This window comes from Nicotiana attenuata, unplaced genomic scaffold (genome assembly GCF_001879085.1).
Source record: "Nicotiana attenuata strain UT unplaced genomic scaffold, NIATTr2, whole genome shotgun sequence".
Classification (NCBI taxonomy): Eukaryota; Viridiplantae; Streptophyta; class Magnoliopsida; order Solanales; family Solanaceae; genus Nicotiana; species Nicotiana attenuata.
This window is the reverse complement of record NW_017670364.1, coordinates 37293-52873: the sequence shown is the minus strand read 5'-3', so window position 1 is coordinate 52873 and position 15581 is coordinate 37293.

Here is a 15581-nt window from a genome sequence, read left to right as displayed (position 1 = left end):
TGAGGTTATGTGCAGATTGCTATGATTGCTCATGATGGGTTATCGCACAGTATTGACGTGATAATAGGATACCTGCCTATGTGTTGGGGAAGTGAATGACTTGGAAAGAGGTCTACTCAGTGCATGATTCAGAGATTCGGTATTTCATTTCTGGCGGAGGAAAAGCACTTGGCCAATGAATGTCCAGATTTGGATTGATGGAGTAACGAGACTGGTGTTTTCAAGTGTGGTGGAATTCTCATCGGTGACGTGGTATCGTCGTCCTCGATTGGATGTGTTAAGTTCGCCGGTGTTATGATCTTCTACGATTCGCCTTTGGGGCAGGTTATTGTGCAAAAGTATTTGAGAAGCGGCTATCAGATATCGTGGGGTGCGGTGGTTCTGGACTGAATCAGTATTTCTAAAGTGACGGCTCGAGAAAGATGATCTTCGGAAAGTTTAAAGTAGTGGCGATCTGTTGGTGCAAGTACACAGATATAGATGTTGATTTAAGGCAACAACTGGGCAGCGAAAGGCGAGGAAGGCCATGTGGGAAGTGTCATGCGGTGGTTAACTTCTAGAAGGCCATGTGTAAGAAGCGGAGGTCGAGTAGTTTCTTGAAGAAGTAAGTTTGCCCAAAGTAGGAGAGTAGTAGAGTAATATATGGGTGTAGTGGCAGGATAACCACACGCCTTAAGGAAGTAGGAATCACCTGGGAATGATAGCGGACGGTGATTGGGTCTGCGGGTTTAATTTAAATTGTTGGCTATTGTACAGCGAGAGATTTGATACGACAGGAAGGAGTTGTTGGATATGAAGAAGGATGCAACATTATTTTGAATTGGAAGATATTGTCGTGTATTTAGTTGATGTCCATTAGAAGAGAACGGACTAGTGCAGTTGGCGAATGAGCACGGGCTCAGGATAGGCTATAGATGTCATAGTGATTGTACCCCGTGCAGCGTCGTTGGGAGATGTCGGCATGTAACTTTCACAGGTGGGTTATCTCCTGTGAGCAGATCAGTGGTCGCGTGGTTGGCGAAGCTTCTGCGAAGAATCCTACTGGCTATCCAGTAAGAAGTCGAATATGTGAAAATTGCTAGAGATTCATAGTGTTCATGAAATGCTAACGGAAGAATTTCGAGAAATTTGGCGGTGGATTGCGCAGGGTTATGTCAATGAGAGATAAAGAATCTTGGTGGGTTCCGGGGTTGTGTAATAGTGGCTTCAAGCTAAGTGGGAGAGTCCCACCGCCTACAGTTGGATTGCATGGTCGTCTATTTGTGAGATTTCAGGTTATCAGCATATGGATGGGTTATTTCAGCTAAGGGAAAGGAACATAAGAGGTAATTTGAGCAAAGGAATTGTTAAAGGTGTGGTATAGTTGGCCTTATTGACTCATGTTCAGACTTGGGGAAGGGTACAGGATATATGCCTTGTGTAGATACGGGTTTCAAGGAAAGTGATTCGGTCGGGTGCTTCAGCGAGAGGGTGTTCATGTGCTACAAGACTCATGGAGTTGATTATATTCGGGACCAAGTCAGAGTGGGTGGCTCTCAACAACGGTCCTAGTGAATTCAAAGGATTTAGAAATGCGGTGCCTAAGGATTCAAGTTCGCAGTATGGTTAAGAATCAAGCTTTTGTAGCAGATAATGATAAGAGGCTTGGAATGATTTATGATGTTTTCGACTTGCAGTCTAGCATCGGGAGGAAAAAGGGAAAAAGGACTTCGGATTCATAGAGGGATTATCAGAATAGGTGCATCAGTTGAAGATGCAAATGTGCGTGCAAGGAGGGTATGAAGCAGTTCATGGGTTTGGAGACAATGTGGTCTCATGGAATGGGGTCACTCAAGATGAGTGCGGATTTAGGTTGGTGATGTAAAGAATGGAGCTAATATTATCTCTAAGGAAAGTTAAGGATGAATTAGAGGAAGTTAGACTGGTCATCCATGGTTGAATTGGCATAGTGGTGGCGGTGCGCGCGAGGCTCGACGGCCACTGTAATTGATTATATTTGGAAGTATTCAAGTATTATAACATGTTATTGTAGGCGGATCCCGGAAGGGTTATGGTGGCTTAGACCACTACTTGAGGATTTGAATGTTCTACGGTTATGATAAGTTACTCGCGTGTTGCTATGGTCCTCTTGGAATGAGTTGAGTAAAAAAGTTCCCAGGTGAGGAAGTGTTACCATATTATTGGTTCATGAGTTATGACGAAAATCCTGTGCTATCGCATATTGGCATGTTGGGTGCAGTGAGTGGTATGGAATTTGAAAGTGAGGATCAAGGTTGTAGTTCGGTGTTGACAAGGATGTCACGAGCTCGGATGAGCAGGAAAGGGATTTGAATGTTTAGAGTAAGCTGGCACTGTTTTCAACGTCACCTGAGATCGGTGTTTTGTGAAAAAGGCTTTGCATCCTGGTTAAGTATTCTTGATCGCTTTTTAGCGTTAGTGCGACCGGTGGTATGGATGTACAGACATGTTATCTGTTACGGAAGGTCGTGGGAGCGTGCCCTACGGGAAGGTTGTATAAGTGTGGCATGTAGTTACTTGATTAATTGAAGAATTAAACCAAGTATGAAGATTGTGGTGATATCGTTAATTTGAGAATTGATGCATGGAGGACACTCGATTTATTGGGTTGTGGACTGTGGAGGATTACTCCGATTATGATGGTTGTTCTTGTGTGTTATGGGGAAAGGGGGTTATTATGGACCTAGGAAAGGTCATGGACCTAGTTCGGTACGATCAGAATCGGCTTGAGGTCTGTGAATGGATTTAAGTATGAATATGGGCTCTATATCAGGCCGGATGTGTTCATTCAGCATAGCGTTCCTTATGGAGGAGTATTCGGACGTTGGATGTTATTTCGTCGTCGGCTATTTCATGTAATGCTAATTGTGTCGTGTGAGTTGTGAGCGGCTCGATAATTTTCTTGTGTGTTGAGGTTCCGCGTAGCGATGGAGTTATGTGAGCAGGATGGCTCTTTAGTTTAAGAACATATATCGCACCTCAGTTGTGCTTGAGTTTGTTAGTTTATGGCGCTATATGTCTCCCCAAGGATGGTATTATGCACTTAGCGTGCTTGTGACCGATATTCGGTATTTTGTTGTAATGAGCAATTTAGCTCGGTGTGTATCTCCTTATGTGAATTTTATGTGTGGATCAGGTGGCACGTCGCCATGGTCATGTTATTTGGATCGGGTTGCACGCCGCAACAGTATGATGTTGAGTACAGTTTTCTGTATTCTAATTTTTGTGTGTTTTGTTTTCCATTTTATGAGGAAAGTCCATATTAGCAGTGTGAGTTGAGTAGTCCCTTCCAGAGTTCGTTTTCCTTATGTATCGCGTTCGAGTTTGTAGCTTATTGGCACATTGTGGCATCAAATGAGACTTTTGGTCATGTATGTGGTGAGTGTTACCTGAGCAGCTCGTACTGGGTTAGACGAGATTATTGGATCTAGGATCTGTGCAATCGGGTTATATGAAGTATATTAAAGAGAAAAGATCATTATTTGGTTCAAATTGAGGTAATGGTTCTTGTCAGGAGTATAGACTCAAGGATTTGTTGACTCGGCAGTTGGTTATGAAATTCTACACATCTCTTCCGTCGTGGCGGGCATGCAAAGGTCGGGACAAGAGGTATATAGGTCATGAGATGCATTGGGAGCATTAGATTCGTGGAATTTCGGCTATTATGATCAGAGAATGTTATTGTGGTTCTGTGAATGATGTGGCGCAAGGTGAGAATTCAGCGAAGGTATGATGTTATGTTATGGTACCTTGTGTAGTGATTGATACGGTGTTCATATATTGGAAGCATGCCTGGCAGAGAATTTCGGATGTCGAAACTGGGCTCTAAGGCTCATTTGCCTAAACAAAAGAGGATATCTTCAGATTTGATCGAGCTAATGTGCTCGACTGAGTTGTGGTAGCATGGGCAGGTGCACGAGGTGTTAAACAGTGATTTCGGACAACTTCACTACAGTTCTCGGCACTAGGGGTGTTCATGGTTCGGTTTGGATCGGTTTTCCCTAAAAAAAAACCAAACCAAGTAAGTCGGTTTTTCAAATATTAGAACCAAACCAAACCAATTAAGTCGGTTTTTTCTCCATTCGGTTTATGTCGGGTTTTGTCGGTTTTTTGATTTTTTCGGTTGTTTGTCGGTTTTTTCTTAAATATAAGACATACACTACCAAACACATATAAGATATATTGATGATAACTGAATTAAATAGTGATGAATAATTTAAGGACTCAATTAAAAATATATTATTTTTAACACGAAATGGATTCTTCCACTTAACAAAAGAAAACTACCAATCAAATTAGAATGTAAAGCTAAAGAACTATACTAAAAGTGCATACTATTAACATTTACCATAAAATTTTTGAAACATTGTATAAAAATATACATATATATATAGGTGCAATAATAAATTTGAAATAGCTACTCCTATAGTCGGTTTGGTTCTGTTTTTTTTCGTTTTTTTTCTGATTAAAATCATAACCAACCAAATTTGATCGGTTTTTAAAATTCAAAACCAAAACCAAACCAAACCAAAAAGTATCGGTTTTTTTGGTCGGTTTGGTTTGGTTTTTCGGGTTTTTATGAACACCCCTACTCGGCACGTTCGAGGACGAATGTATGTTTAAGTGGTAGAGAATGTAACGACCCGACTGGTCGTTTTGAGCTCTAGCGCTTCGTTCGGCAGTTTGAGGCCATGAGCAGCTTCACTTCAGGTATTATGACGTGTACGCATGGTCGGAATTGGAATTCGGGGAGTTCGGATTAGATTTTGAAAGAGAATTCTCATTTCGGAAGCTTTAAGTTGAAAGAATTGATTAAGATTGAATTTTTTAGTAAACGACCTCGGAATTGGGTTTTGAAGGTTCCAGCAGGTTCGTATGATGATTTTGGACTTGGGCGTATGCCCAGATCGAGTTTTGGGTGACTCGGGAGCGTTTTGGCGCCTATGGTGGAAGTTAGCATTTTGGAAGAATTTCATAAATTTGGGTTAAAGTGCATTTCAAGGCTATCGGTGTCCGTTTGAGATTCCGAGCCTGGGAATAGCTCCGTATGGTGATTCTGGTATTGGAAGCGCGACCAGAAGTGAATTCAGAGGTCCGTAGGTCAATTTGGAGTCATTTGGCTAAAGATAGAAACTTGAAGGTTTTGAGAAGTTTGACCGAAAGTGGACTTTTTGATATCGGGGTCGGATTCCGATTCCGAAAGTTAGAGTAGGTCCGTAATATCAAATATGACTTGTGTGCAAAATTTGAGGTCAATCGGACGAGATTTGATAGGTTTCCGCATCGAATGTAGAAGTTTGAAATCCTAAAGTTCATTAAGCTTGGATTGGAAGTCGATTCATGATTTTAGCGTTGTTTGATATGAATTGAGGTCTCGAGCAAGTCCATAACGTGTTTTGGGACTGGTTGGACGGGGTTCCGGGGGCCTCGGGTGGATTCCGGATGGTCAATGGATTGAAAATGGAGTTGGAGGAAGGGCTGAAGCAGCTGGGCTTCTGGTGAAACCGTACCTACGTGAGGAGCACCGCAGGTGCGGGCCCGCGGGAGCGGGGGGGTCACCCACAGAAGCGGCTAGAACTGGAGGGATCAGAGACCGCAGGTGCGAAGGAATTCCCGCACCTGCGAGGTCGCAGACGTGGTTTGGGCAGCGCAGAAGCGGTTAGGGGCAGCGGGAGGAGGACCGCAGAAGTGGTATTGGAACCGCACCTGCGGAACCGCAGAAGCGGACAAGTGACCGCAGGTGCGAAAGTGAGCTGGGCAGTGTGTTTATTTTAAAGATGAGGTCTCAGCCATTTTCACTTCATTTTCTCCATGGGAGCCGGTCTCGGGGCGATTTTGGAGCTACATCTTTGTCATCCATGTCAAGGTAAGTGGTTTCTACTAGTTTTGAGTTAAATACTTGGATTATATATGGATTTGAGAATGAAAATTAGTGAAAACTGTGGGTTTCTGGTGGAAGACCTAGAAATTGCTATTTTGGATTTTTACCACGATTTTGGCATGAAATTGAGAGTAAATTATATATTTGAGTTCGTGAGGTTATGGGTAAACTTTATCTTCCAAGAATTTCGGAATCTGGGCACGTGGGCCCGAGGGCAATTTTGTCAACTTTTCGATCGGGGTTAGGAATTGTTATAAATTGGATTATAATGAGTAATTGATCTCATATTAATGGGCTTACATAATTATTGGCTAGTGTTGAAGCGTTTTACATCGATTTGAGTCTTCAGAAGGGCGTGGAGTGCCGGCTATGGAACTTCGGAGCGAGGTAAGTCTCCTTTCTAACCTTGTAAGAGGGAATTGTCCCCATAGGTGAGTTAATTGGTTATGTGCTCCTATTTGTGGGGGCTACGTACGCACGAGGTGACGAGAGTCCATGCGTAGCTACTATTATGCTTAAGTCCGGGTAGTCTAGGACCCAAAAGCATGCTTTACTTGTAATACTTGCCAATTTCTTGTTGTCAATTTGGAATGCTTAAAACATATTGAACGTGTAAATAAATTACTAAAAACTAGGCATCGTTTCTTGACTTCTAAAAGAGGAACTTGTTTTTCCTGAATAACTGCTCCTTGATGAATTCTTGATTTGACTGTTTGAATGTGCTTATTTATTGTGGAACGGGCCGAACGCCTCGGTAGATTAAATAGATGCATCTATGGTTTGCGCCATTTGACCCTCTGGATGTGCACAGTTTAAATATTGTTGGATCGGGCCGTACGTCCGCCGCATGATTTGCGCATGCCTGTATTGCTTGCCTTGAAATTTACTGAAGTTGACATTGTTTCTCCCTAGCTTGGGAATAAATGTATAAATGGTGAAAAGGAATTTGGAAATTTTCTATAAAAGAAAGAATTGTATACTTGCTTCATTCTATTGAACTACAAATCCTGTGTATAAAATCCTTGATTTATTATATTATTGGTGTATCTTTATTGGGCTACTAGTAAGTGTCGAGGTCGACCTCTCGTCTCTACTTCTTCAAGATTAGATGGGATACTTACTGAGTACACGTTATTTTCGTACTCATGCTACACTTGCTGTGCATTTTTTTTTGCACAGGCACATGTAATTCTAGTGGCCTACTGGGCGTAGCAGCATGGATGATACGGAGACTAGGTGAGCTGCATTCCTCGAGGTGACCCACAGCCAGTATAGTCTCTTTCATCGTATTGTATTTACTATCTGTTCTATTTGTATTCCGGACAGTTATTGTGCTTTATTTGATGTCTTAGTAATTGTTCATGCACTTGTGACACTGGGTTCTGGGATGATTATGGAATTATTTAATATTAAGTTTGTTTAAGACAATCAATATCTATTCGGTGGATTTCATTGTTTATTGTTTAATGTATAAAGGAAACGATTTCGAAAATATTAAAACAAGAAATTTCTAGTAAATTGGTGTTGGCGTGCATGACAATGGTGTCCGGCGTCATCACGACCCTTAGTGGATTTTGGGTCGTGACACTTCCTTTGAAATGTTGCTATCTCCTGTCCATAAGAAGCTTCTGCAAATTGCCTCACTCAGCTTGTAATCTTCTTTGGTAACATGAAAATTTGAGCCCAATAACTTTGAATGGAGAACAAGACACTTTTGATGAGTTGTAGTCGCCCTGCATATGACAATAGCTTGCTGTCTAGGATGTGATTCTTCCCACTAGCTTGACAATTAGAGATTGACATTGGATTAGTGAGACCCTTTTAAAGCTTAAAGGTACTCCAAGATATCTTACTGGCAACTCCCCTATTTTGATTCCAAGGAACTCCAGTATTTCTTTTAGAACATGTGATACTCCACCAAAGAAGATGGAGCTTTTCTGCTTGTTAATTTCCAATCCTGATGCTTTTGAGAAATCTAGAAACATTTGTATAGCAGCTAAATTGAACCAATGTCTCCCCTACAAAACAGCAAAAGGTCATCTACAAAACCAAGTTGCATGATCTGCATCTTTACACATTTGGGATGATAGTAGAAATCCGGGATATGGTGCAATGCATTCAGTCTTCTTGTGAAATATTCCATTGCCAGCACAAAAAGAAATGGGGATAGTGGATCCCCTTGTCTAAGTCCTTTCCTGGCTTCAAATGGCTGGTTTGGTGAGCCATTCAAGATGATAGTATATGTAACACTTTGTACACAAGCCATTATCCATTTCACAAACTGCTCTGGAAATGCTAATGCACTCAAAACCTGCTCAAGAAAAGGCTATTCAAGTGAATCATATGCCTTCTGCATGTCAGTTCCATCATGCATCGAGGTGACACTCCTTTTACTAGCTCATGGCTTAGTATGATATTATCAATAATGACTCTTCCAGGGACAAAAGCAGAATGAGTCTTATCTATTAGGTCATCCATGACTCCTTGTAATCGACTGGTCAAGACCTTTGAGATGATTTTGTAAAGTGTGGTACAGCGTGAAACAGGTCTATACTCTTTGATGGTAGCAGGATTTCTGACTTTAGGAATTAGAGTTATTGATGTGCAGTTAACTGGCTTGAACATCTGTGATGTCTGAAAGAAATCCAACACAACTTGTGCTACCTCCTCCCCTATGACATGCCATGACTTCTTGAAAAAAACTACATTGAGTCCATCATATCCTGGGGCCTTCAAGTCATTTATATCTTGTAGAGCCTCCCATATCTCTTGACTTGTGACAGGATGAATCAATTTAACTTGTTGTTCCCCTTTGAGCATTGTCCCTCGTTGCATTACATTTGGATCTATTGCTGGGATTGCAGGAGCATTTTACCCTAGCAATTATTTATAGTATCCAAGTATTTCTGCCTCTATTTCCTCCTCCATATGTATCTGCACCCCTAGATCAGTCGTGAGAGCATGTATTCCATTTAAAGTGTTCCTTTTCTTCATATGAGCAAAGAAATATGCAGAGTTAGTATCTCCCAACTTCAGCCATTGTACCCTTGATCTTTGCCTATAAATGCTTTCCTTTATCAGTATCCACTTCTCTAGGTTACTTTTTAGTTCCTTTTCTTCCTCTACTAATTCTGTATTCATCATTCTACAACCCATTTTCTCCAGCACTTCCTGTAATTCCCTTTTGATTTCTTTGCTTCTGTCCTCAACACCTTTGTAGTGTTGTGTTTTGAGACCCTTAATAACTTGTTTGACTCTCTTTAGTTTGTTCCATACTCCCTATAGCTTCCAGCATCTCCAGATGTGTTCCATACTTGTTCTATTCCTTGTAGAAATTGAGGGTGGTCAGCTATACAATTAAAGAACGTGAATAGACTGGCTTTCTTCCTCTACTCTTGTAAGATCATCAGCTTAAGTGGGGAATGATCAGAGAAAGATGGTTCTAGGATTTGTAAACTCAGGTTGGGCATTGTCATCATCCAGTTTATGTTTACCAATCCTCTGTCTATCCTGCTATAGGTATGATTATTTGTCCATGTGTAGTCCCTTCCCACAGTAGGTAACTCATTCATGCCAGTATCACTCATGAACTCCCTAAAATTCTTTGTTTCCATTTCTTGTATTATAGTGCCATGTTGTCTATCCTGACTATTCAGAAGTGAGTTGAAATCTCCCATTGCCAGCCATGGTCCTTGTTGTATACTGTTTATCTGCCTCAACTTCTGCCACATACTCAACCTGTCTTTGATAGTATGCAAGCCATATATTTCTATAAAGCCAAATGCTAATAATCTTGAGTGAGTCCTGACTTGTCCATGTATGTACTGGCAATCTATGTCAATTGGTTCAAACTCAAAAATTCTTGGATCCCATAGTATCCATATGCTGCTCTTATTATTGCTGCTGAAATTTGATATCCACTGCCATCCAGGTGCAATTTTATTAATGATAATAGCTTTCTGTTTCTTTATTCTGTGTTCTACTAATGCTATCACTGCCTTTTTATTCTGTTTTATGAACTCCTTTGTCTCCTTTTGCTTGTATGCTTCATTTAAACCTCTAACAATCCATGTAATCACACATACTGGTATGAATTGAGTATCATGATATATCTCATGTGCTCCATAGATCCTCATCTGCATATTGCTTGATCCTGGCTAATTCGTTGCTTGTCCACTTTCTAAGGATTGAAACTCATTGCTGCCACCTAGAGGCTTGCCTTCAGCTTGCTTTGTTTTTGCCATTCTTGCTGCTGACTTTCCACTAACTGTTGTCCACCCTTCTTCTTCTTCGGGTTTTTTAGTAGCTGCACTAATCTGCATTGTGTTATTCTCTAGGGGTTTGTCATTTCCATCCTCTTTGTTTGCTCCTTCTCCTGATTATTGTCCTTAGGTCCAGCTTTCTCAGTCTTCTGCCAGACTTCTTTGACTTTATTTCCTCTCCCTCTGTATGCTTGCCTTTGTGGTTGTTGCATTATGTTTTCATTGCAATTGTGTCCTATCTATAGACATTTGTTGCAATATGTTGGTTCCCAGTCATAGCTTATCTCTAGTTCTATTATTTTCCCCAATGGATCATGCATCTTCACCCTTCTAGGAAAGGGGTTTGTAATGTCCATCTCAATCAACATTCTTGCATAAGAGATTCTGACTGTACCAGTTGTACAATTACTCCCAATCTTGCTTAATGCCTTCATACTCCAGCAATTCAGGGGAAGATTTGGGAACTTCACCCACAATGGAATGGTTCTCATTACTTCATCATGCAGATTAAAATATGGTGTCCATGCTTTCATTACAATGGGACGTTGTTGATGGTGTGAGCCCAGTATATAACACTTGACTTCTTTCCTCCAAATTTGCAAATCTAATTACGAAATAGTCTTCATTATGATAATAGATCTTAGGTTTCGTGGAGAACTTACCCACTGAATTAAGGAATCGTTCAATTGTTCCTATGCACTACAAGAAAAACGGCCTTTAAGGAAGGGAAATCTAGTCCCTAAAGATCAAAATCTGGTCCTAAAAGAGCAATTACGACGGGAGTAAGCCGGTCGCCACCCGTCGTAACAGCTTCCGACGCTAAAGGTCAATAGCGACGGGGCAAGAATCCCGATCGTTAAATGTTTTTAGAGACGGATAAAACATCTGGTCATTAAAACCCTTTAGAGACTACAAATCTCGTCCCAGTAGACGATTAATTTTTTATGAAGAATATATATTTTCCCGTCGTTAAAAAGTGTTAGCGACCAGCATTCTCCTCCCTAATAGATAATAAATATATTATGGAAACTATATATTTACCCGTAGTTAAACAGTTTTAGCGACTAGCATTCTCCTCCCTAATAGACAATAATTATATTATGGAAAATATATTTTTTTCCAGCCGTTAACCATTTTTAACGACCAACCGTTTACTGGTCGTAGATTATCTTTTAGAGACGAGCAGCACTGGTCCCTATTTTAAATAATTGTAGTAACTTTAATGTCGACCGTATTTCTGGTCTCTTATTACGACAAGCAGTCCTAAAGCTTGATGTCACAAAAAAGTTAATTTTATCAATAAATGTCAAATTGCTATGTAAAAAGTTATTAATTAGAGCGGAAAAGGGCCAAAACTACCCCTATCGTTTGCTAAATGGTTTATAAATACCCTCCGTCCATCTATCCGTCCAAAAAAATATACGACGTTATTTCTATTAACAAAATTACCCCTCGATTTAACGGCAACAGATGTGAGCCCCACTTTTAATGACGTGTCAACGTATTACAAGGCCACGTGGCAATCACTGACTGAAACAACAATGGATATATGCTTGTCTTCTTGACTAAACAATCATCTTTCCTGATTTTAAGAAAAGTTTCTTCTTATTACTGCACTACTTGAAGAAAGTAGTTCTGGTTACGATATACCAGCAGACGACATGATGTGAATGTAACGTGAAGGACATCCAAGCAGCATATATTCAACAAACAAGCAGAAAATAGGCGAGCTTTGAAGCGCCTTAACCAAATTATATCCTCATATTTTCGGAGTCAAAGTTTGTTGCCCATGTTTTCTAAGGTGTAAGCATGTATTCTCCTCTTTTTTGGGATAATGACATGTAATCTCATATTTTTACTCTTCATTTTCTTCGATGATTCATTAAAACCTCTTTTTTTGCAATCTCAACCTCAAAATTTGCAAAGTGTTTACAAATGGAGCTTCTTGGTCAATAGAGAGGTTCTTGATCCTTTGCGGTATTCCTTCTGTGATGTCAGCTATTGAATCGGTATTCCTTTTTTATATCCAAAGTTTTTATTATTATTAAAAATTGAAAGGATCAGTGTTATTTACAGAGATCAGATTGCTCCAACTAAGCAAAGATATCTACAGCTACATCTACCATAGATCTGCAGCTACTGTAAAGCAAAGGAAGGGGTGACTAATTGATTCTGTTTTTTTTTGTGCCTTTGAACAGGTAAACAAGTATTTCATTGAACAAGAGAAAGACCAAGCAAAGGTCAATGTTTAAGCTGCATATTCCTTTTGCAAAGGTCACTGTTTAAGGTCCATGGCTGCATATTCCTTTTGTAAAGGTCACTGTTTAAGCTAAATTATAATAATGCACTGTTCAAACTAAATTAATTGCACTGTTCAGTTATGCACAGTTCAAAATGCTGATTATAATTTGATTAAAAACTTTCAATAATGGAAGCATGTTGCAATTGTACCTCAATAGCTGCCCGCATGTGATTCAACTTTTCTTGTTTAATATCATTCCATGATGATACTCCCAGCGGACACATATTGCGATCACGAACTATTCTGCCCAAGTGCCTCGAAAACAGTTTGCTATTTGTTCCAACCGTTCGATTGTTGTAAAAGGTTACTTTCAGCTTTTGTCCGACTTCAAGTGATGCAACTTCTTTACACTTGTTCCTACCTTGAACTCTTTTTACCTTTTCAGGATTAGATGAACCTACAGTAGCATAATTTGGTAAAAACTGTAGCAACAAAATTTAGTTCTACAAATTAATAACACATGGATTCGAAATGCCATACCTGTTTCAACTGTTTGGGAGTTTTTCATAGCTTGATCAGTAGATGGAGGCAATAAAATATTGGTTTGCATATGCTCTTTCTTAAGAACCAAGGAGTTTTTATCCATTGTTCGCATTTCTTGATTAGAAGACATGGTAAAATTCGATCTTGTGCTTTTAGAAGGAGTTTGTATATGTTGATTAGCATAAATTGCATTCTTATCGAAAGATCCCACCTCATTTTCAGAAATCCCTAAAGAGAAGCACAAAGATCTAGGCACTTGCTCTCGTTCCTTCCTTATAGCACCTGGACCATCCAACAAAATGATCATCCAAAAACAAGATTAAAAGCCAAGAAAAAAAGCCTTAAAATAGAAGAGAAAGTTGGAGTATATCTAAGAGATCAAGAGAGTCTGGTGCTCCGTAGTGTGAGACTTTTACTTTGTACTCCATAGAGATACTAGTCCAACTTAATAGATAAGAACACATAGATAGTCCGGTGCTCTTCTCCATTTCACAGAAGTTTCAGCAGATCAGAAATTTAACACATTTAACATTTACTTCAGAGTATGATTGAAAATATCACTAAATGTGCACGTCTATTTATGAAAAAATGGGGCATTTATTAAGAGATCAAGACTAATCTAATCGTGAAAGCACCGCAAGAACTCGTTACTAACTATTTAGTCCTAAGAAGTCCAACAACAATCCTATACATAATCTTAAATTCTAACTGATAACAAACTTGGATAAAGTACTTATCTTGTGTATTCGCTCCATTCTCTTAATAGAGGATTTCCATCAATATAATACCTTACTTTACCTATCAAAAACAGTACCTATCTTGAATACAGCAACTAGCTTTCATTTACTATCAGAGGGCACATTTCCAGCAAAAGTTAGCAATAATAGTGGTTTGTCAATAACACAAGCACATTATCAAAACTTGGCAACAATATAAGCTAAAGTGATAATTCCAATGAAGTAACATAGGTATAGAGACTAGGAACTCTGGTGATCCAAAATGTTTTAGATGGAGGCAGATCATACCATTCAATTTCAATTATGAGTTGGTCCCTAAATCACATGGTGATAGCCATCTTCAGCGGGACAAACACAAGATAGATAATAGGGATCACATACAAATACAAGAGAAGACGAAACTGCCCAGGAAATATGGAATAAGGAACTGGGCAGCTCATAGAGGGAGCCAGGCAATGAGGACAGCAGAACTTCAATGTTCAAATGGTGCTGCAGATCATCATATCCAAATTCTACGGAAGGAGGATATGGTGATTGAGATTTTTTCTAACTTTGTGCTTTCTTTTGCAGGGAAGTTTACTGTATCTATGTCCTATTATTTAGTACAAATTCTAAGGGTGGTATTAGCATTTTATGCTCAATCCCTTGAAGGAGTATTGATAGTAGGCATAAGCATGGAAGCATGGAGAGGTGTATCCAAAATCCTAGACATTGGACGTTGGGAATCAAAGAAACAGTGGGTGTACTTTATCACATCCAAACATTTTCCCAAAGCAAAGGTTATTCAAAGGGACTTCTGGAAATTACATGAACAAATAACCAAACAAGCCATACGCACACAACTGATGGCCAGCTAGGGTTTGAAATTTGTAGGCTACTGGGACTTTGGGCAATTACCTACACATCTCAGTAATGTGTTATAGCAAGAGAGGTCAACAATATCACTATTTGAGAGGATCAGAATACACGAAGTGATCCACATAATGCAGATGTTTGCACATATTAGCAAAACTGGGAGAAGTGGCATTGCTGTGTCTATATTTTACACATTGAATTGCCTTCAACTGGTGGTATTAGTCCAATGTACTCAATCCAGTGAAGGGAATTTGTGGGTAAGCATAGACATAGAAACAGAGACAGGACAAGAACGATATGGTACACTGTACCACACAACAAAATTGGCTCAAAATCAAGCTATGAGCATGCATACACAGGTAAGTTTTTGGTTTGGAAGGGCAGTAGCTCATCTTTAGCAACAATACATAATGGCAACTATGTTAAGAGCTCAAGAGAACACACAAGTACTGGACATGACTATGGACATGGACGGTGCTAGAATGTAAAAGGCGGAACTGGAGTGCAAGCAGCGGCGAATATGTGAGGGCTACAAATGTAAAAGGCTAGTTTTTATTCAGTTATTAGATTTTATGTCTAGTTTAATTTTAGATCAATGTGTAATATTAATTTTGGGCATTCTATGCTCAAAGTTAATAATGGGGCGATGTATTTATCAAGTATTACAGTCTTACACTATGTAAGACAACACGCTACTTGTTTTATTTATTTTGGTTAATTATTAATAAAAACTAGACCTAGGCCCTGCCTAGTATTCCACTGAATAAAGACAAGTTGGAAATGAACTTTTTTCTCATTTTTAGTTTCAGATTTGAAAAAACTTACCTGTTTCAACTTTTTGAGTGTATTGCTTAACTTGATCAGTAGATGGAGGCAATGGAATATCAATTTGCATATAGTCTTTCTCAAGAACGATGTGTTTTTTATGTTTCATTCCTTGACTAGCAGACATGGTAGAGTTTTTAAGCCCTTCTCCTCGTCCCTTCCCTATAGAACCTAGCAAAAAGAAATCAGATTACTAACACTTAAGCATTTAAATTCAG